The sequence below is a fragment of the Penaeus monodon genome, chromosome 38 (genome assembly GCF_015228065.2).
Source record: "Penaeus monodon isolate SGIC_2016 chromosome 38, NSTDA_Pmon_1, whole genome shotgun sequence".
Classification (NCBI taxonomy): domain Eukaryota; kingdom Metazoa; phylum Arthropoda; class Malacostraca; order Decapoda; family Penaeidae; genus Penaeus; species Penaeus monodon.
Window position 1 is genome coordinate 15,115,169 of NC_051423.1, and position 12,868 is coordinate 15,128,036.

Below are 12,868 nucleotides of genomic sequence, written 5' to 3' on the forward strand. Positions count from 1 at the left end.
TTTTTTTTTCTTGAATCAGTGTTTTAGTGTTTGGTTCTGGTGAAAAAGAAACTGCCAGTTTATTAGTTCTTTTAGCTTCTACTAGAAGGTGCAGCTACAAGAACCAATTACAAAGGTATCGGCAGTTTTAAATATATATATTTGATACAGTTGCCACACCCAGATTTTTTAAAGCATGAAACATTTTCAAGTTTCAAGAACTATGCAGCTATAATTGATACTTGCTGTGTTGAAAGAAGGGGGAAATGCCGCCTCACTTCCTTAGGGGTAGTGATGTTGATAAACAAACAAATCCAGGGAATCGCAGTAAAAAATATATATATATATATATATACATAGTTTCCAAAAATAGATAATACAATTGTTGTCACATATATATTCTACTAATGGCATGCTTTGTTCACACTGGGGTTTTCGCCTCATTCTTAAAAGTACTATTTACACAATGTAGCTGCCAGATGTACAAAAATGGGACTCTGCATGTGTACTGAAATATAATTCTGGAACTGCACATATATATATATATATATATATATATATATATATATATATATATATGTGTGTGTGTGTGTGTAAGTATATGTATATATTTACGTATATATATATTTTCATATATATACATATGTATACACATATACATATATATACATATATGCACTTATATATACATATATATGTACATGTACACCTATTTGTATATACAGTTGTGTATATATGTATGTGCATATATGTATATATACATACATATATATAGACAAACTTATGCATACATACATACATACATACATACATATACATATATACATACATTTACATATAGACATACACATACATATACATACATACATACATACATATATACATACATACATCATACATATTCATGCACACATACACACACACACACACACACACACACACACACACACACACACACACACAACACACACACACACACACACACACACACACACACACACACACAGACTACAATGCTGAATTTCTGGTTGCATCAAGTGGGATAGGTACTGTAGCTACAGAGAGACTGGAGGGTCCATGACCCTTCCTCCATGGGCTATCTCTATACAAACAGAGATAAATGCAGATGTAAGTGTCACATTTTTAATGTGTCTGTAATTCTGTTGATGATTTAATCAAAATACAAGGATTATGTCTCTTGCATTGTGGATCTCTTTGGTCTTATATTGTGGATGTGCATTGTTAATTCATTCTTTTGTTATAGTCCAAAGAGGTTTATGCATATATGTCAAGAAATGCGAGAGAAAAAACAGAATCTATGCTGTAAAATAAAATAGAAATAAGATAAGAAAATGAATTCCAAAATATGCATACATGTACTAAAAAATATGAATTTGCATATGCTACTAGTAAGAACTACAGTACTAAACAGGCTGATGCTGTCACACCAGTGCACTGTCAGCCACTGTTGGTTGTTGACCTCCCAGACTCATTAATGGATAATGGCCAATGCAAATCCACCCAAAGCCAAGTGTCAAAATGTGTTTATGCTAGATAAGATGGGAATGATAAAAAGGAATAAGAGTAGCAAACATTGCAGCTGATATTGGATGTTTAAGAAGACTGTTGGGCTTTTGATCCTTTTGTGAATTTTTGAAAAAATATTGGAATACTTGAGAAATTCCCAGCCTTTCAACACTATTCAACAAGCTCTTGGCAGAGTTTTGCAGGAAAGATAAGCGTGCTATAGGTAATTTACTGACCTTTCCACTCCCCAATAAATGTGGTCTATCAGGGACATGCACTCATTCATACATTACTCCTGGAAGTCGTTTTGTTAGTCAAAACAAATTGGAAATACAGCTTACTTGGCATTTAGTAACTTTATCTTAGTGTATAAAGGCAATCAGTACTTGAAAATATTAAAAGCAAAAGCTAGAAAGAGACAGACAACCTTTCATTCTTTTTCTGAATGCTGTCACATTGAATGTGGAATGCATAACGAACCTCGCCAATCTACTGCAACCATCCTGACTCTTTGCAAGAAAGATGCAGATGCGATGGCTGGGGTAAAAAGTGATCCTCTCCTATCAACCTATGCATAGCCCAACCTTTGCTCTTGTCGATTTGTTCATGCACTACCACCCTTGACTATGTAATCTTGAACCACTGACCTACTAGTCTTTTAGTATCGCTTTAGGAGTATACATATATGCCATGTATGTGAGCAACTCACAGGGTATTACACTACATGCACAGTACAACCTTTTATGTATTACGTGGGATATTGTGTATTGTTATGTTTTACACTACTATAATACATGAGATCCGCAAAACTTGTATTGCCTGATAATAAGCTTTGCTTTTGCTTCCAAAATATACATCAACCTAGGCTTATTCATCTATCTAATGCATAACAACTTAAGATATCGCACATCATGTCCCACTTGAAAGTTACAATTTGTAAAAAGAATATATAATGCTATGACAGTTTGTTTTGTGAGGAACAAAGCTGGTTTAGCTGATTGTATTTAAGTGTGTGGGTGTGGGTATTGTAGTTGGGACACGCATACACTTGTGCATTTGTGCAAAAGTAGTACTGGATTCATCCCATTGCATCTGAGAGAATGAAATTCCACATACTATATCTCCAAGCTTGATATTGACTTCAGCAGTTTCCCAGATTATCTTCTTTTTTATGCAGTTTTGAATATTTTCATAAGTTTTTTATTCTTTTTTCAATTCTTGGAAACCTACAGATTCTGCCTGCAAAGCTCCAGCCAACATCTCAGAAAAGGCACCTAGTGTCAGATCAGGAGCCAGGTAAAGTATTTGGGCATGTGTGTGTGTGCGTGCGTGCGTGCGAGTGTGTGTGTGTGTGTGTGTGTGTGTGTGTGTGTGTGTGTGTGTGTGTGTGTGTGTGTGTGTGTGGTGTGTGTGTGTGTGTGTGTGTGTTATACATACTTTATATATATATATATATATATATATATATATATATATATATATATATATATATATTTATTCAGTAGCCATTTATTCCACTGCAGGATCTAGGGCTCTCCCGATTTATTATTGAAAGGTCATTTGGCAGTTCCACCCTTGCCTTACTAATCAACCATAGTTCGGCACGCTGACACTTTTACCACAGGGGACATCCCCTATGACACCTGTGTTTGATAGTGAATTGAGAGTGGCCCAGATCCTTTCAGTAGAATAAATGGCTATGAACAAACATATATATATATATATAATATATATATATATATTATATATATAATATATTTATTTAATATATATGATATATTATATATATATATATATATATATATATATATATATAAAATATATATATATATATATATATATATATATATATATTATATATATATATATATATATATATATATATATATCATTCATCATCATCATAAGGCTACGCCGACGGGGGCGCATGGCCGCATCCACCCTTCGCTTCCAGCCACGGGATCCTCGAGCGATCCCAGCAGGGCACACGCCCATCTCTGGTTCCTCACGACAGGTCTCGTCGAGCTGCCCAAGCCATGATCTCCTAGGACGTCCCACAGGATCCTCCACCCAGGGTGTTCGCAGAGAGACCACCTGGTGGGCAGGGTCGTCCATAGGAGGCAGCACGTGGCCATATAGCCTGAAGTTGGCGATCCCGGCTTATGCAAGTAACAGTCCCATGCCAGTCTCACGGTGCAACCGCAACGGGTTGGTCCCAGATGGAGGACACACTGGGGGAGCTCCAAAGGCACTGCTAGGTGCTCCATAGCGAGTGGAGTCCGGCTTGAAGACAGGCAGCTTGTCTCAGGTCGAACCAACCGTTGATCACAGTGTCTACTGACTCCTGTCTGAAAGGGACCTTGTAAAAGTGACTCAACGGCCCAAGCATGGATTAGGGTCCAAGGCTTTCGCCATAGAGCAAAACATGGGAAAGTATCAAGGCCTTGAAAGACACGCAGCTTGGTCCTTCTTGCATAGGTTACCGAACTCTCGCAAAACGCTCTTGTTGATCGAGTCATGGCTCCTGTTGCCAGACAATCCGAGTCTACTGACTTCCTGGTCTGACAACCCAGAGTAGGACTACGCTACCAGTATGTAAAACTTTCTGTGACTTCAACGTTCCTCAGCCGCAAGCATGGATCTACTGAACGGGTTCCCTAACAGGCCCCAAAGTCCGAACTTGGTCTTGGTCAGGAGACCTCTAAGCCTAGGGGCTTGCGCCGTTCATTGCTAAAATCACAGAAGCCGCCACAATGACTCCAAGGACCAGATAGATGGCAACATCGTCGTCAAATTCAAGGTCCGAGACCTTAATATTGCCCCTAGTGTTGCTCCGCACTGCTTGCTAGTAGCTCTGCCATGTACCAGTCCATACAGTGTTGAACGTGTGGGTGCAAGGACACAGCCTTGCCTCACCCCTGAATTAACAGGTAAGAAGTTCGAATACCCCCACCACTTTCAAACACTTTCATACCAGTATAGAGCTTGCTATCAGGCCAATAATCTGTGGTGGAATTCCCCTGAGCCTCAGGGATCTCCCCATAGCATTCGCTGCATCACCGAGTCAACGCCTTCTTGAGGTCACTGGTAGGCTGCAAGCAATACCAGACCAAACTCACGACAGCGTTCCACAATCTTACCGAAGCGCTAGTATACGGTGCGTCATTGTGGGACTTGCCAGGAGTAAATCAGACTGCTCCGTTCTCTGGTGCCTCGTAGGTGGTTGCGGAATCCTTTCAGAAGATGTGAGCGAGAACTTGCTGTCATGCTCAGCAGTGTATGCCACGAGTTGCTACAGTCCATCGATCCCCTTTCCCTTCCGAGAGGATGACCACGCCCTCAGCAGTCGGGGAATGGTACAGACTGCCAAATGGCATCAGGACTGTTAGGAGGCCCCGAAGCCATAGGTTCACCCCAGGCCTCTAGCAGTTCGCAGGGATATCACATATGCCTGCAGCTTTCCCACTCTCAGCTGGAAATCGCCAGCCTACCTCTGTTCAGGGTAGGAGTTCCTGCGCTGATGGTGGTCCGGCACAGGCAACTGAGACACTCAGCTTGCATCCAAGCTAAGATTTGGAGGATCCACTGGTACAACTGTTCAAAATACTCAGCCAACGTTCACGAACCCACATGATCTGAGATGTCCGTCCATCCCGCTGATCGGACTGCAGTCAATCTGTGAGAAGGCTTAGGGTTCGTTTTCTCAGGCTTGGTAGGCAGCGAAGGTCATTTACCAGAAATGGCCTCGCCGTCCTCAGCAAGATTCCTGATGCTGTTCCTTGTCCACTCTCAGCAGTGTCCGAGCCCTACGCACCAGTACGACGCAAGACTGATCCCATTTAGCGAGCCTTGCGACACGCTTCAGTGGCTCAATCTCCTGGGATGTATTCGCCTTGTCCTTGGGCGTACGCAATGGATCCTGAGCTGCTTGCGAGTTGTACGCGCTTGAAGGACTCACAGAGCAACGGATCCTCAGGTTGCTGGGTTTCTGAGAATCCGGAGAGGAGGCTATGCCGTGGCGAACCCACGGGCACAACACTCCTCCTCCCGTAGGTCCGCCAAGTGAAAGCACCTTAGGGTGGCCACTGGAGGACGGGGAGTTTGGAAGTGACCCGCAGGGTAGCCACAAGCAGCTATGGTCGGTGCCACAGAACTCAGACTCCGGTAAACCTGCAGTTTCTGGAGGATCCTCATCGCGTGCTGACAAGGATGTGGTCAATCCTGGCACTGTACCCAGTATCGCTGTACAGTCGCGATGCAGTTGGACGCTCGGTTACCAGACCAGAGATCCTCATTTTCCTGGGACTAGCAAGTTCCGAGAAGGAGGCTATCTCGTGCTGGATCAGCTCCCGGCCATGGGGGCCGACGACATCTCGTAGCCAGCTCGTCCACAGCCGGATCGCATGAAGTCCCCCAGAACATGCGAATGTCTCGCCGGGGGCACTCGTCTGCCACAGATGCGAGTTTGGCGTAGACGCCTCTTTCACATCGGTTTATGTCATCGGTAGGAGCGTATACAGCAATAAGAGACATGAAGCCAAAGCAGCTCGTCTCAATGCCATGATACGCTATCAACCGGTGTTCACCCGTACCACAGGCTGAAGTCGACTGGAGATGGCTATGGCTACACCCTGGAGGGGGGGGGACCATCGCTGCGCCCGACCCAGTAGAGGGTAACCACCCACACTGATCTGCCGCTACCAGGTCTTCTCACCTCTGAGAGGCAGCCACCCACTCCCAGTCCGCTTAATTCCCGCGATAGCAGAGGTACCGCTCATCCCTGCCGCAAGGACCGGATGTTCCAAGCGCCTACCCGGAAGCACGCCTGAGGTTAAGCCTCGGGTGGTCACTCCGGGTGCACGCCACCTCTGCCGCCCCACCAACACAGCCCCAGATAAAGGGGGTCGGCAGGCTGTGGGACCGCCTATCCACCTGTGGGGTTCCCGAGGGCTTTCCCCCACAAGCTTCATGGTGGGTTGGCGCCTGCCGGGGCGCAGGCGGGACGAGTAACTCTCGCTCCAATCCTGCACCCCGACATTTGCCCTCCCAGCGGGACCCACAGCCCGCCTTACTTGCTGGGTGGGAGGGACAAACACCCCTCCCCCAGCATTTCCATTTTTCAAAGGCGTTGCCAGAGGGTCATTCTGGGGGGAGGAGGACTGGCAAGGCCCACCTCCCCCGAGCCGCCCCATTTCCCCCGGGTGGCTAGGGGGCAGGAGTTGGTACGAAGCCAGAGCGTGTCCACACGCCGGTGGGCCATAACTCCGTACCTCTGGGGCCTCCTGCTGCTCCGAGATCCCCCACAGATTTAGCCTGGGACCGCAAGGTACCGAGTTACCCATGGGTGGCCACGAGGAGGCACTGCAGAAGTCTTAATGATGGAAGTCTTAATGATATATATATATATATATATATATATATATATATATTTATATATATATATGTATATATATATATATATATATACACACATATATATTTATATATATATTATATATATATTATATATATATATATATATATATATATATATATATATATATATATTATATTATATATATATATATATATATATATATATATATATATATATATATAATATATATAATATATATGTGTGTATATATATATATATATATATACATATATATATAAATATATATATATATATATATATATATATATATATCATTAAGACTTCCATCATTAAGACTTCTGCAGTGCCTCCTCGTGGCCACCCATGGGTAACTCGGTACCTTGCGGTCCCAGGCTAAATCTGTGGGGGATCTCGGAGCAGCAGGAGGCCCCAGAGGTACGGAGTTATGGCCCACCGGCGTGTGGACACGCTCTGGCTTCGTACCAACTCCTGCCCCCTAGCCACCCGGGGGAAATGGGGCGGCTCGGGGGAGGTGGGCCTTGCCAGTCCTCCTCCCCCCAGAATGACCCTCTGGCAACGCCTTTGAAAAATGGAAATGCTGGGGGGAGGGGTGTTGTCCCTCCCACCCAGCAAGTAAGGCGGGCTGTGGGTCCCGCTGGGAGGGCAAATGTCGGGGTGCAGGATTGGAGCGAGAGTTACTCGTCCCGCCTGCGCCCCGGCAGGCGCCAACCCACCATGAAGCTTGTGGGGGAAAGCCCTCGGGAACCCCACAGGTGGATAGGCGGTCCCACAGCCTGCCCGACCCCCTTTATCTGGGGCTGTGTGGTGGGGGCGGCAGAGGTGGCGTGCACCCGGAGTGACCACCCGAGGCTTAACCTCAGGCGTGCTTTCCGGGTAGGCGCTTGGAACATCCGGTCCTTGCGGCAGGATGAGCGGTTACCTCTGCTATCGCGGGAATTGAAGCGACTGGGAGTTGAGGTGGCTGCCCTCTCAGAGGTGAGAAGACCTGGTAGCGGCACGATCAGTGTGGGTGGTTACACCTACTACTGGTCGGGCCGCAGCGATGGTCACCACCTCCAGGGTGTAGCCATAGCCATCTCCAGTCGACTTCAGCCTGTGGTAGTCGAGGTGACACCGGTTGATGAGCGTATCATGGCATTGAGACTGAAGCATGCTTTTGGCTTCATGTCTCTTATTGCTGTATACGCTCTACCGATGTACATAAAACCGATGTGAAAGAGGCGTTCTACGCCAACTCGCATCTGTGGCAGACGATTGCCCCGGCGAGACATTCGCATTGTTCTGGGCGACTTCAATGCGGTATCCGGCTGTGACCGAGCTGGCTACGAGATGTCTGTCGGCCCCATGGCTCGGGAGCTGATCCCAGCAGCGAGAATAGCCTCCTTCTCCGGGACTTTGCTAGGTCCCAGAAAATGAGGATCTCTGGCTCCTGGTACCAGCGCTCCAACTCGCATCGCTGGACTTGGTACAGCGATACGGGTACAGTGGCCAAGGAGATTGACCACATCCTTGTCAGCACGCGATGGAGGATCCTCCAGAAACTGCAGGGTTTACCGGAGTGCTGAGTTCTGTGGCACCGACCATAGGCTGCTTGTGGCTACCCTGCGGGTCCCACTTCAAAACTCCCCGTCCCTCCAGTGGCCACCCTAAGGTGTTTCACTTGGACAGGACTAAGGGAGGAGGAGTGTGCCGTGGGTTCGCCACGGCAGTCTCTGACCGATTCTCAGAAACCAGCAACCTGACGGATCCAGTTGCTCTGTGGGAGTCCTTCAAGCGCGTAACACTCGAAGCAGCTCAGGAGTCCATTGGCGTACGCCCAAGGACAAGGCAGAATACCATCTCCCTGGAGACATTAGAGGCCACTGAAGCGTGTCGCAAGGCTCGGCTAAATGGGAATCAAGTCTTGCGTCGTTCCATGGTGCGTAGGGCTCGGACACTGCTGAGAAGGGACAAGGAACAGTTCATCAGGAATCTTGCTGAGGAGGTCGAAGGCCATTTTTGGTAAATGACCTTCGCCCTGCCTACCAAGCCCTGAGAAAACTGAACCCTAAGCCCTCCTCACAGATGGACTGCAGTCCGATCAGCGGATGGACGGATCATCTCAGATCATGTTGGGGTTCGTGAACGTTGGGTTGAGTATTTTGAACAGTTGTACCAGGTGGATCCTCCAATAGTTAGCTTGGATGCAAGCGATGTCTCAGTGCCTGTGCCGGGACCCACCCATCAGCGAGGAACCTCCTACCCTAACAGAGGTTAGGCTGGCGATTTCCAAGCTGAAGAGTGGGAAAGCTGCAGGCATATGTGATATCCCTGCTGAACTGCTAAAGGCTGGGGGTGAACCTATGGCTCGGGGCCTGCATACAGTCCTGACTGCCATTTGGCAGTCTGGTACCATTCCCCCTGACCTGCTGAGGGCGTGGTCATCCCTCTCTGGAAGGGGAAAGGGGATCGATGGACTGTAGCAACTACCGTGGCATTACACTGCTCAGCATACCAGGCAAGGTTCTCGCTCACATTCTTCTGAAACGGATCCGCAACCACCTACTGAGGCACCAGAGACCGGAGCAGTCTGGATTTTCTCCTGGCAAGTCCACAATAGACCGTATACTAGCGCTTCGAGTAATTGTGGAACGCCGTCGTGAGTTTGGTCGTGGGTTGCTTGCAGCCTACATCGACCTCAAGAAGGCGTTTGACTCGGTGCATCGGGAATCGCTATGGGAGATCCTGAGGCTCAGGGGAATTCGACACAGATTATTGGCCTGATAGCAAGCCTCTATACTGGTACTGAAAGTGTTGTAAAGTGTGGTGGGGGTATGTCGAACTTCTTCCCTGTTTAATTCAGGGGTGAGGCAAGGCTGTGTCCTTGCACCCACACTTTTCAACACTTGTATGGACTGGATAATGGGCAGAGCTACTAGCCAAAGTCAGTGCGGAAGCAACACTAGGCAATATTAAGGTCTCGGACCTTGACTTTGCCGACGATGTTGCCATCCTATCTGAGTCCTTGGAGTCACTTGTGGCGGCTCTTGATGCATTTAGCAATGAGGCGAAGCCCCTAGGCTTAGAGGTCTCCTGGACCAAGACCAAGATTCAGGACTTTGGGGGCCTGTTAGGGGAACCCGTTCAGTCGATCCATGCTTGCGGCGAGGACGTTGAAGTCACAGAAAGTTTTACATACCTTGGTAGCGTAGTCCATATCTCTGGGTTGTCAGACCAGGAAGTCAGTAGACGGATTGGTCTGGCAAACAGGAGCCATGAACTCGATCAACAAGAGCGTTTGGAGATGTCGGTACCTATGCAGAAGGACCAAGCTGCGTGTCTTCAAGGCCTTGATACTTCCAGTTTTGCTCTATGGAAGCGAAACCTGGACGCTATCCAGTGCCTTGGAGTCTCGCCTTGATGCCTTTTGTAACAAGTCCCTTCGCCGGATCATGGGGTACAGTTGGCAGGACCACGTGTCCAACCGGCGGTTGCACCGTGAGACTGGCATGGGACCTGTTACTTGCATAATCCGGGATCGCAAAACTCAGGCTATATGGCCACCTAGCTCGCCTCCCTATGGACGACCCTGCCACCAGGTTGTCTCTCTGCGAGACAACCCTGGGTGGAGGAGACCTGTGGGACGTCCTAGGAGATCATGGCTTGGGCAGCTCGACGAGACCTGTCGTGAGGAAACTAGAGATGGGCCGTGTGCCTGCCTGGAGACTCGCCTCGAGGATCCTCGTGGCTGGAAGCGAAGGGTGGATGCGGCCATGCGCCCCGTCGGCGTTAGCCCCTTGATGATGATGATGATATATATATATATATAATATATATATATATATATATATATATATATATATATATATATATATATATATAATTTATATATAATATATATATATATATATATATATATTATATATATATATATATATAACATATATATATATTTATATATATATATATATATATATATATATATATATATATATATATATATATATATGTTTGTTCATAGCCATTTATTCTACTGAAGGATCTGGGCCACTCTCAATTCACTATCAAACACAGGTGTCATAGGGGATGTCCCCTGTGGTAAAAGTGTCAGCGTGCCGAACTATGGTTGATTAGAAAGGCAAGGGTGGAACTGCCAAATGACCTTTCAATAATAAATCGGGAGAGCCCTAGATCCTGCAGTGGAATAAATGGCTACTGAATAAATATATATATATATATATATATATATATATATATATATATATATATAAATGTATGTATAACACACACACACACACACACACACACACACACACACACTCGCACGCACGCACGCACACACACACACTCGCACGCACGCACGCACACACACAGACTCGCACGCACGCACGCACACACACACATGCCCAAATACTTTACCTGGCTCCTGATCTGACACTAGGTGCCTTTTCTGAGATGTTGGCTGGAGCTTTGCCAGGCAGAATCTGTAGGTTTCCAAGAATTGAAAAAAGAATAAAAAACTTATGAAAATATTCAAAACTGCAATAAAAAAGAAGATAATCTGGGAAACTGCTGAAGTCAATATCAAGCTTGGAGATATAGTATGTGGAATTTCATTCTCTCAGATGCAATGGGATGAATCCAGTACTACTTTTGCACAAATGCACAAGTGTATGCGTGTCCAACTACCAATACCCACACCCACACACTTAAATACAATCAGCTAAACCAGCTTTGTTCCTCACAAAACAAACTGTCATAGCATTATATATTCTTTTACAAATTGTAACTTTCAAGTGGGACATGATGTGCGATATCTTAAGTTGTTATGCATTAGATAGATGAATAAGCCTAGGTTGATGTATATTTTGGAAGCAAAAGCAAAGCTTATTATCAGGCAATACAAGTTTTGCGGATCTCATGTTTTATAGTAGTGTAAAACATAACAATACACAATATCCCACAGTAATACATAAAAGGTTGTACTGTGCATGTAGTGTAATACCCTGTGAGTTGCTCACATACATGGCATATATGTATACTCCTAAAGCGATACTAAAAAGACTAGTAGGTCAGTGGTTCAAGATTACATAGTCAAGGGTGGTAGTGCATGAACAAATCGACAAGAGCAAAGGTTGGGCTATGCATAGGTTGATAGGAGAGGATCACTTTTTACCCCAGCCATCGCATCTGCATCTTTCTTGCAAAAGAGTCAGGATGGTTGCAGTAGATTGGCGAGGTTCGTTATGCATTCCACATTCAATGTGACAGCATTCAGAAAAAGAATGAAAGGTTGTCTGTCTCTTTCTAGCTTTTGCTTTTAATATTTTCAAGTACTGATTGCCTTTATACACTAAGATAAAGTTACTAAATGCCAAGTAAAGCTGTATTTCCAATTTGTTTTGACTAAACAAAACGACTTCCAGGAGTAATGTATGAATGAGTGCATGTCCCTGATAGACACATTTATTGGGGAGGTGGAAAGGTCAGTAAATTACCTATAGCACGCTTATCTTTCCTGCAAAACTCTGCCAAGAGCTTGTTGAATAGTGTTGAAAGGCTGGGAATTTCTCAAGTATTCCAATATTTTTTCAAAAATTCACAAAAGGATCAAAAGCCCAACAGTCTTCTTAAACATCCAATATCAGCTGCAATGTTTGCTACTCTTATTCCTTTTTATCATTCCCATCTTATCTAGCATAAACACATTTTGACACTTGGCTTTGGGTGGATTTGCATTGGCCATTATCCATTAATGAGTCTGGGAGGTCAACAACCAACAGTGGCTGACAGTGCACTGGTGTGACAGCATCAGCCTGTTTAGTACTGTAGTTCTTACTAGTAGCATATGCAAATTCATATTTTTTAGTACATGTATGCATATTTTGGAATTCATTTTCTTATCTTATTTCTATTTTATTTTACAGCATAGATTCTGTTTTTTCTCTCGCATTTCTTGACATATATGCATAAACCTCTTTGGAC

At 45.3% G+C, this 12,868-nt stretch overlaps 2 pseudogenes; both read left to right on the plus strand.

Moving 5' to 3' along the window:
* The window catches only part of LOC119596708, a 10,427-nt pseudogene extending 7,228 nt beyond the window's left edge, over window positions 1-3,199 (plus strand).
* An 8,901-nt stretch (window positions 3,200-12,100) lies between these two features.
* LOC119596709 overlaps window positions 12,101-12,868 on the plus strand; it is a 2,638-nt pseudogene continuing 1,870 nt past the window's right edge.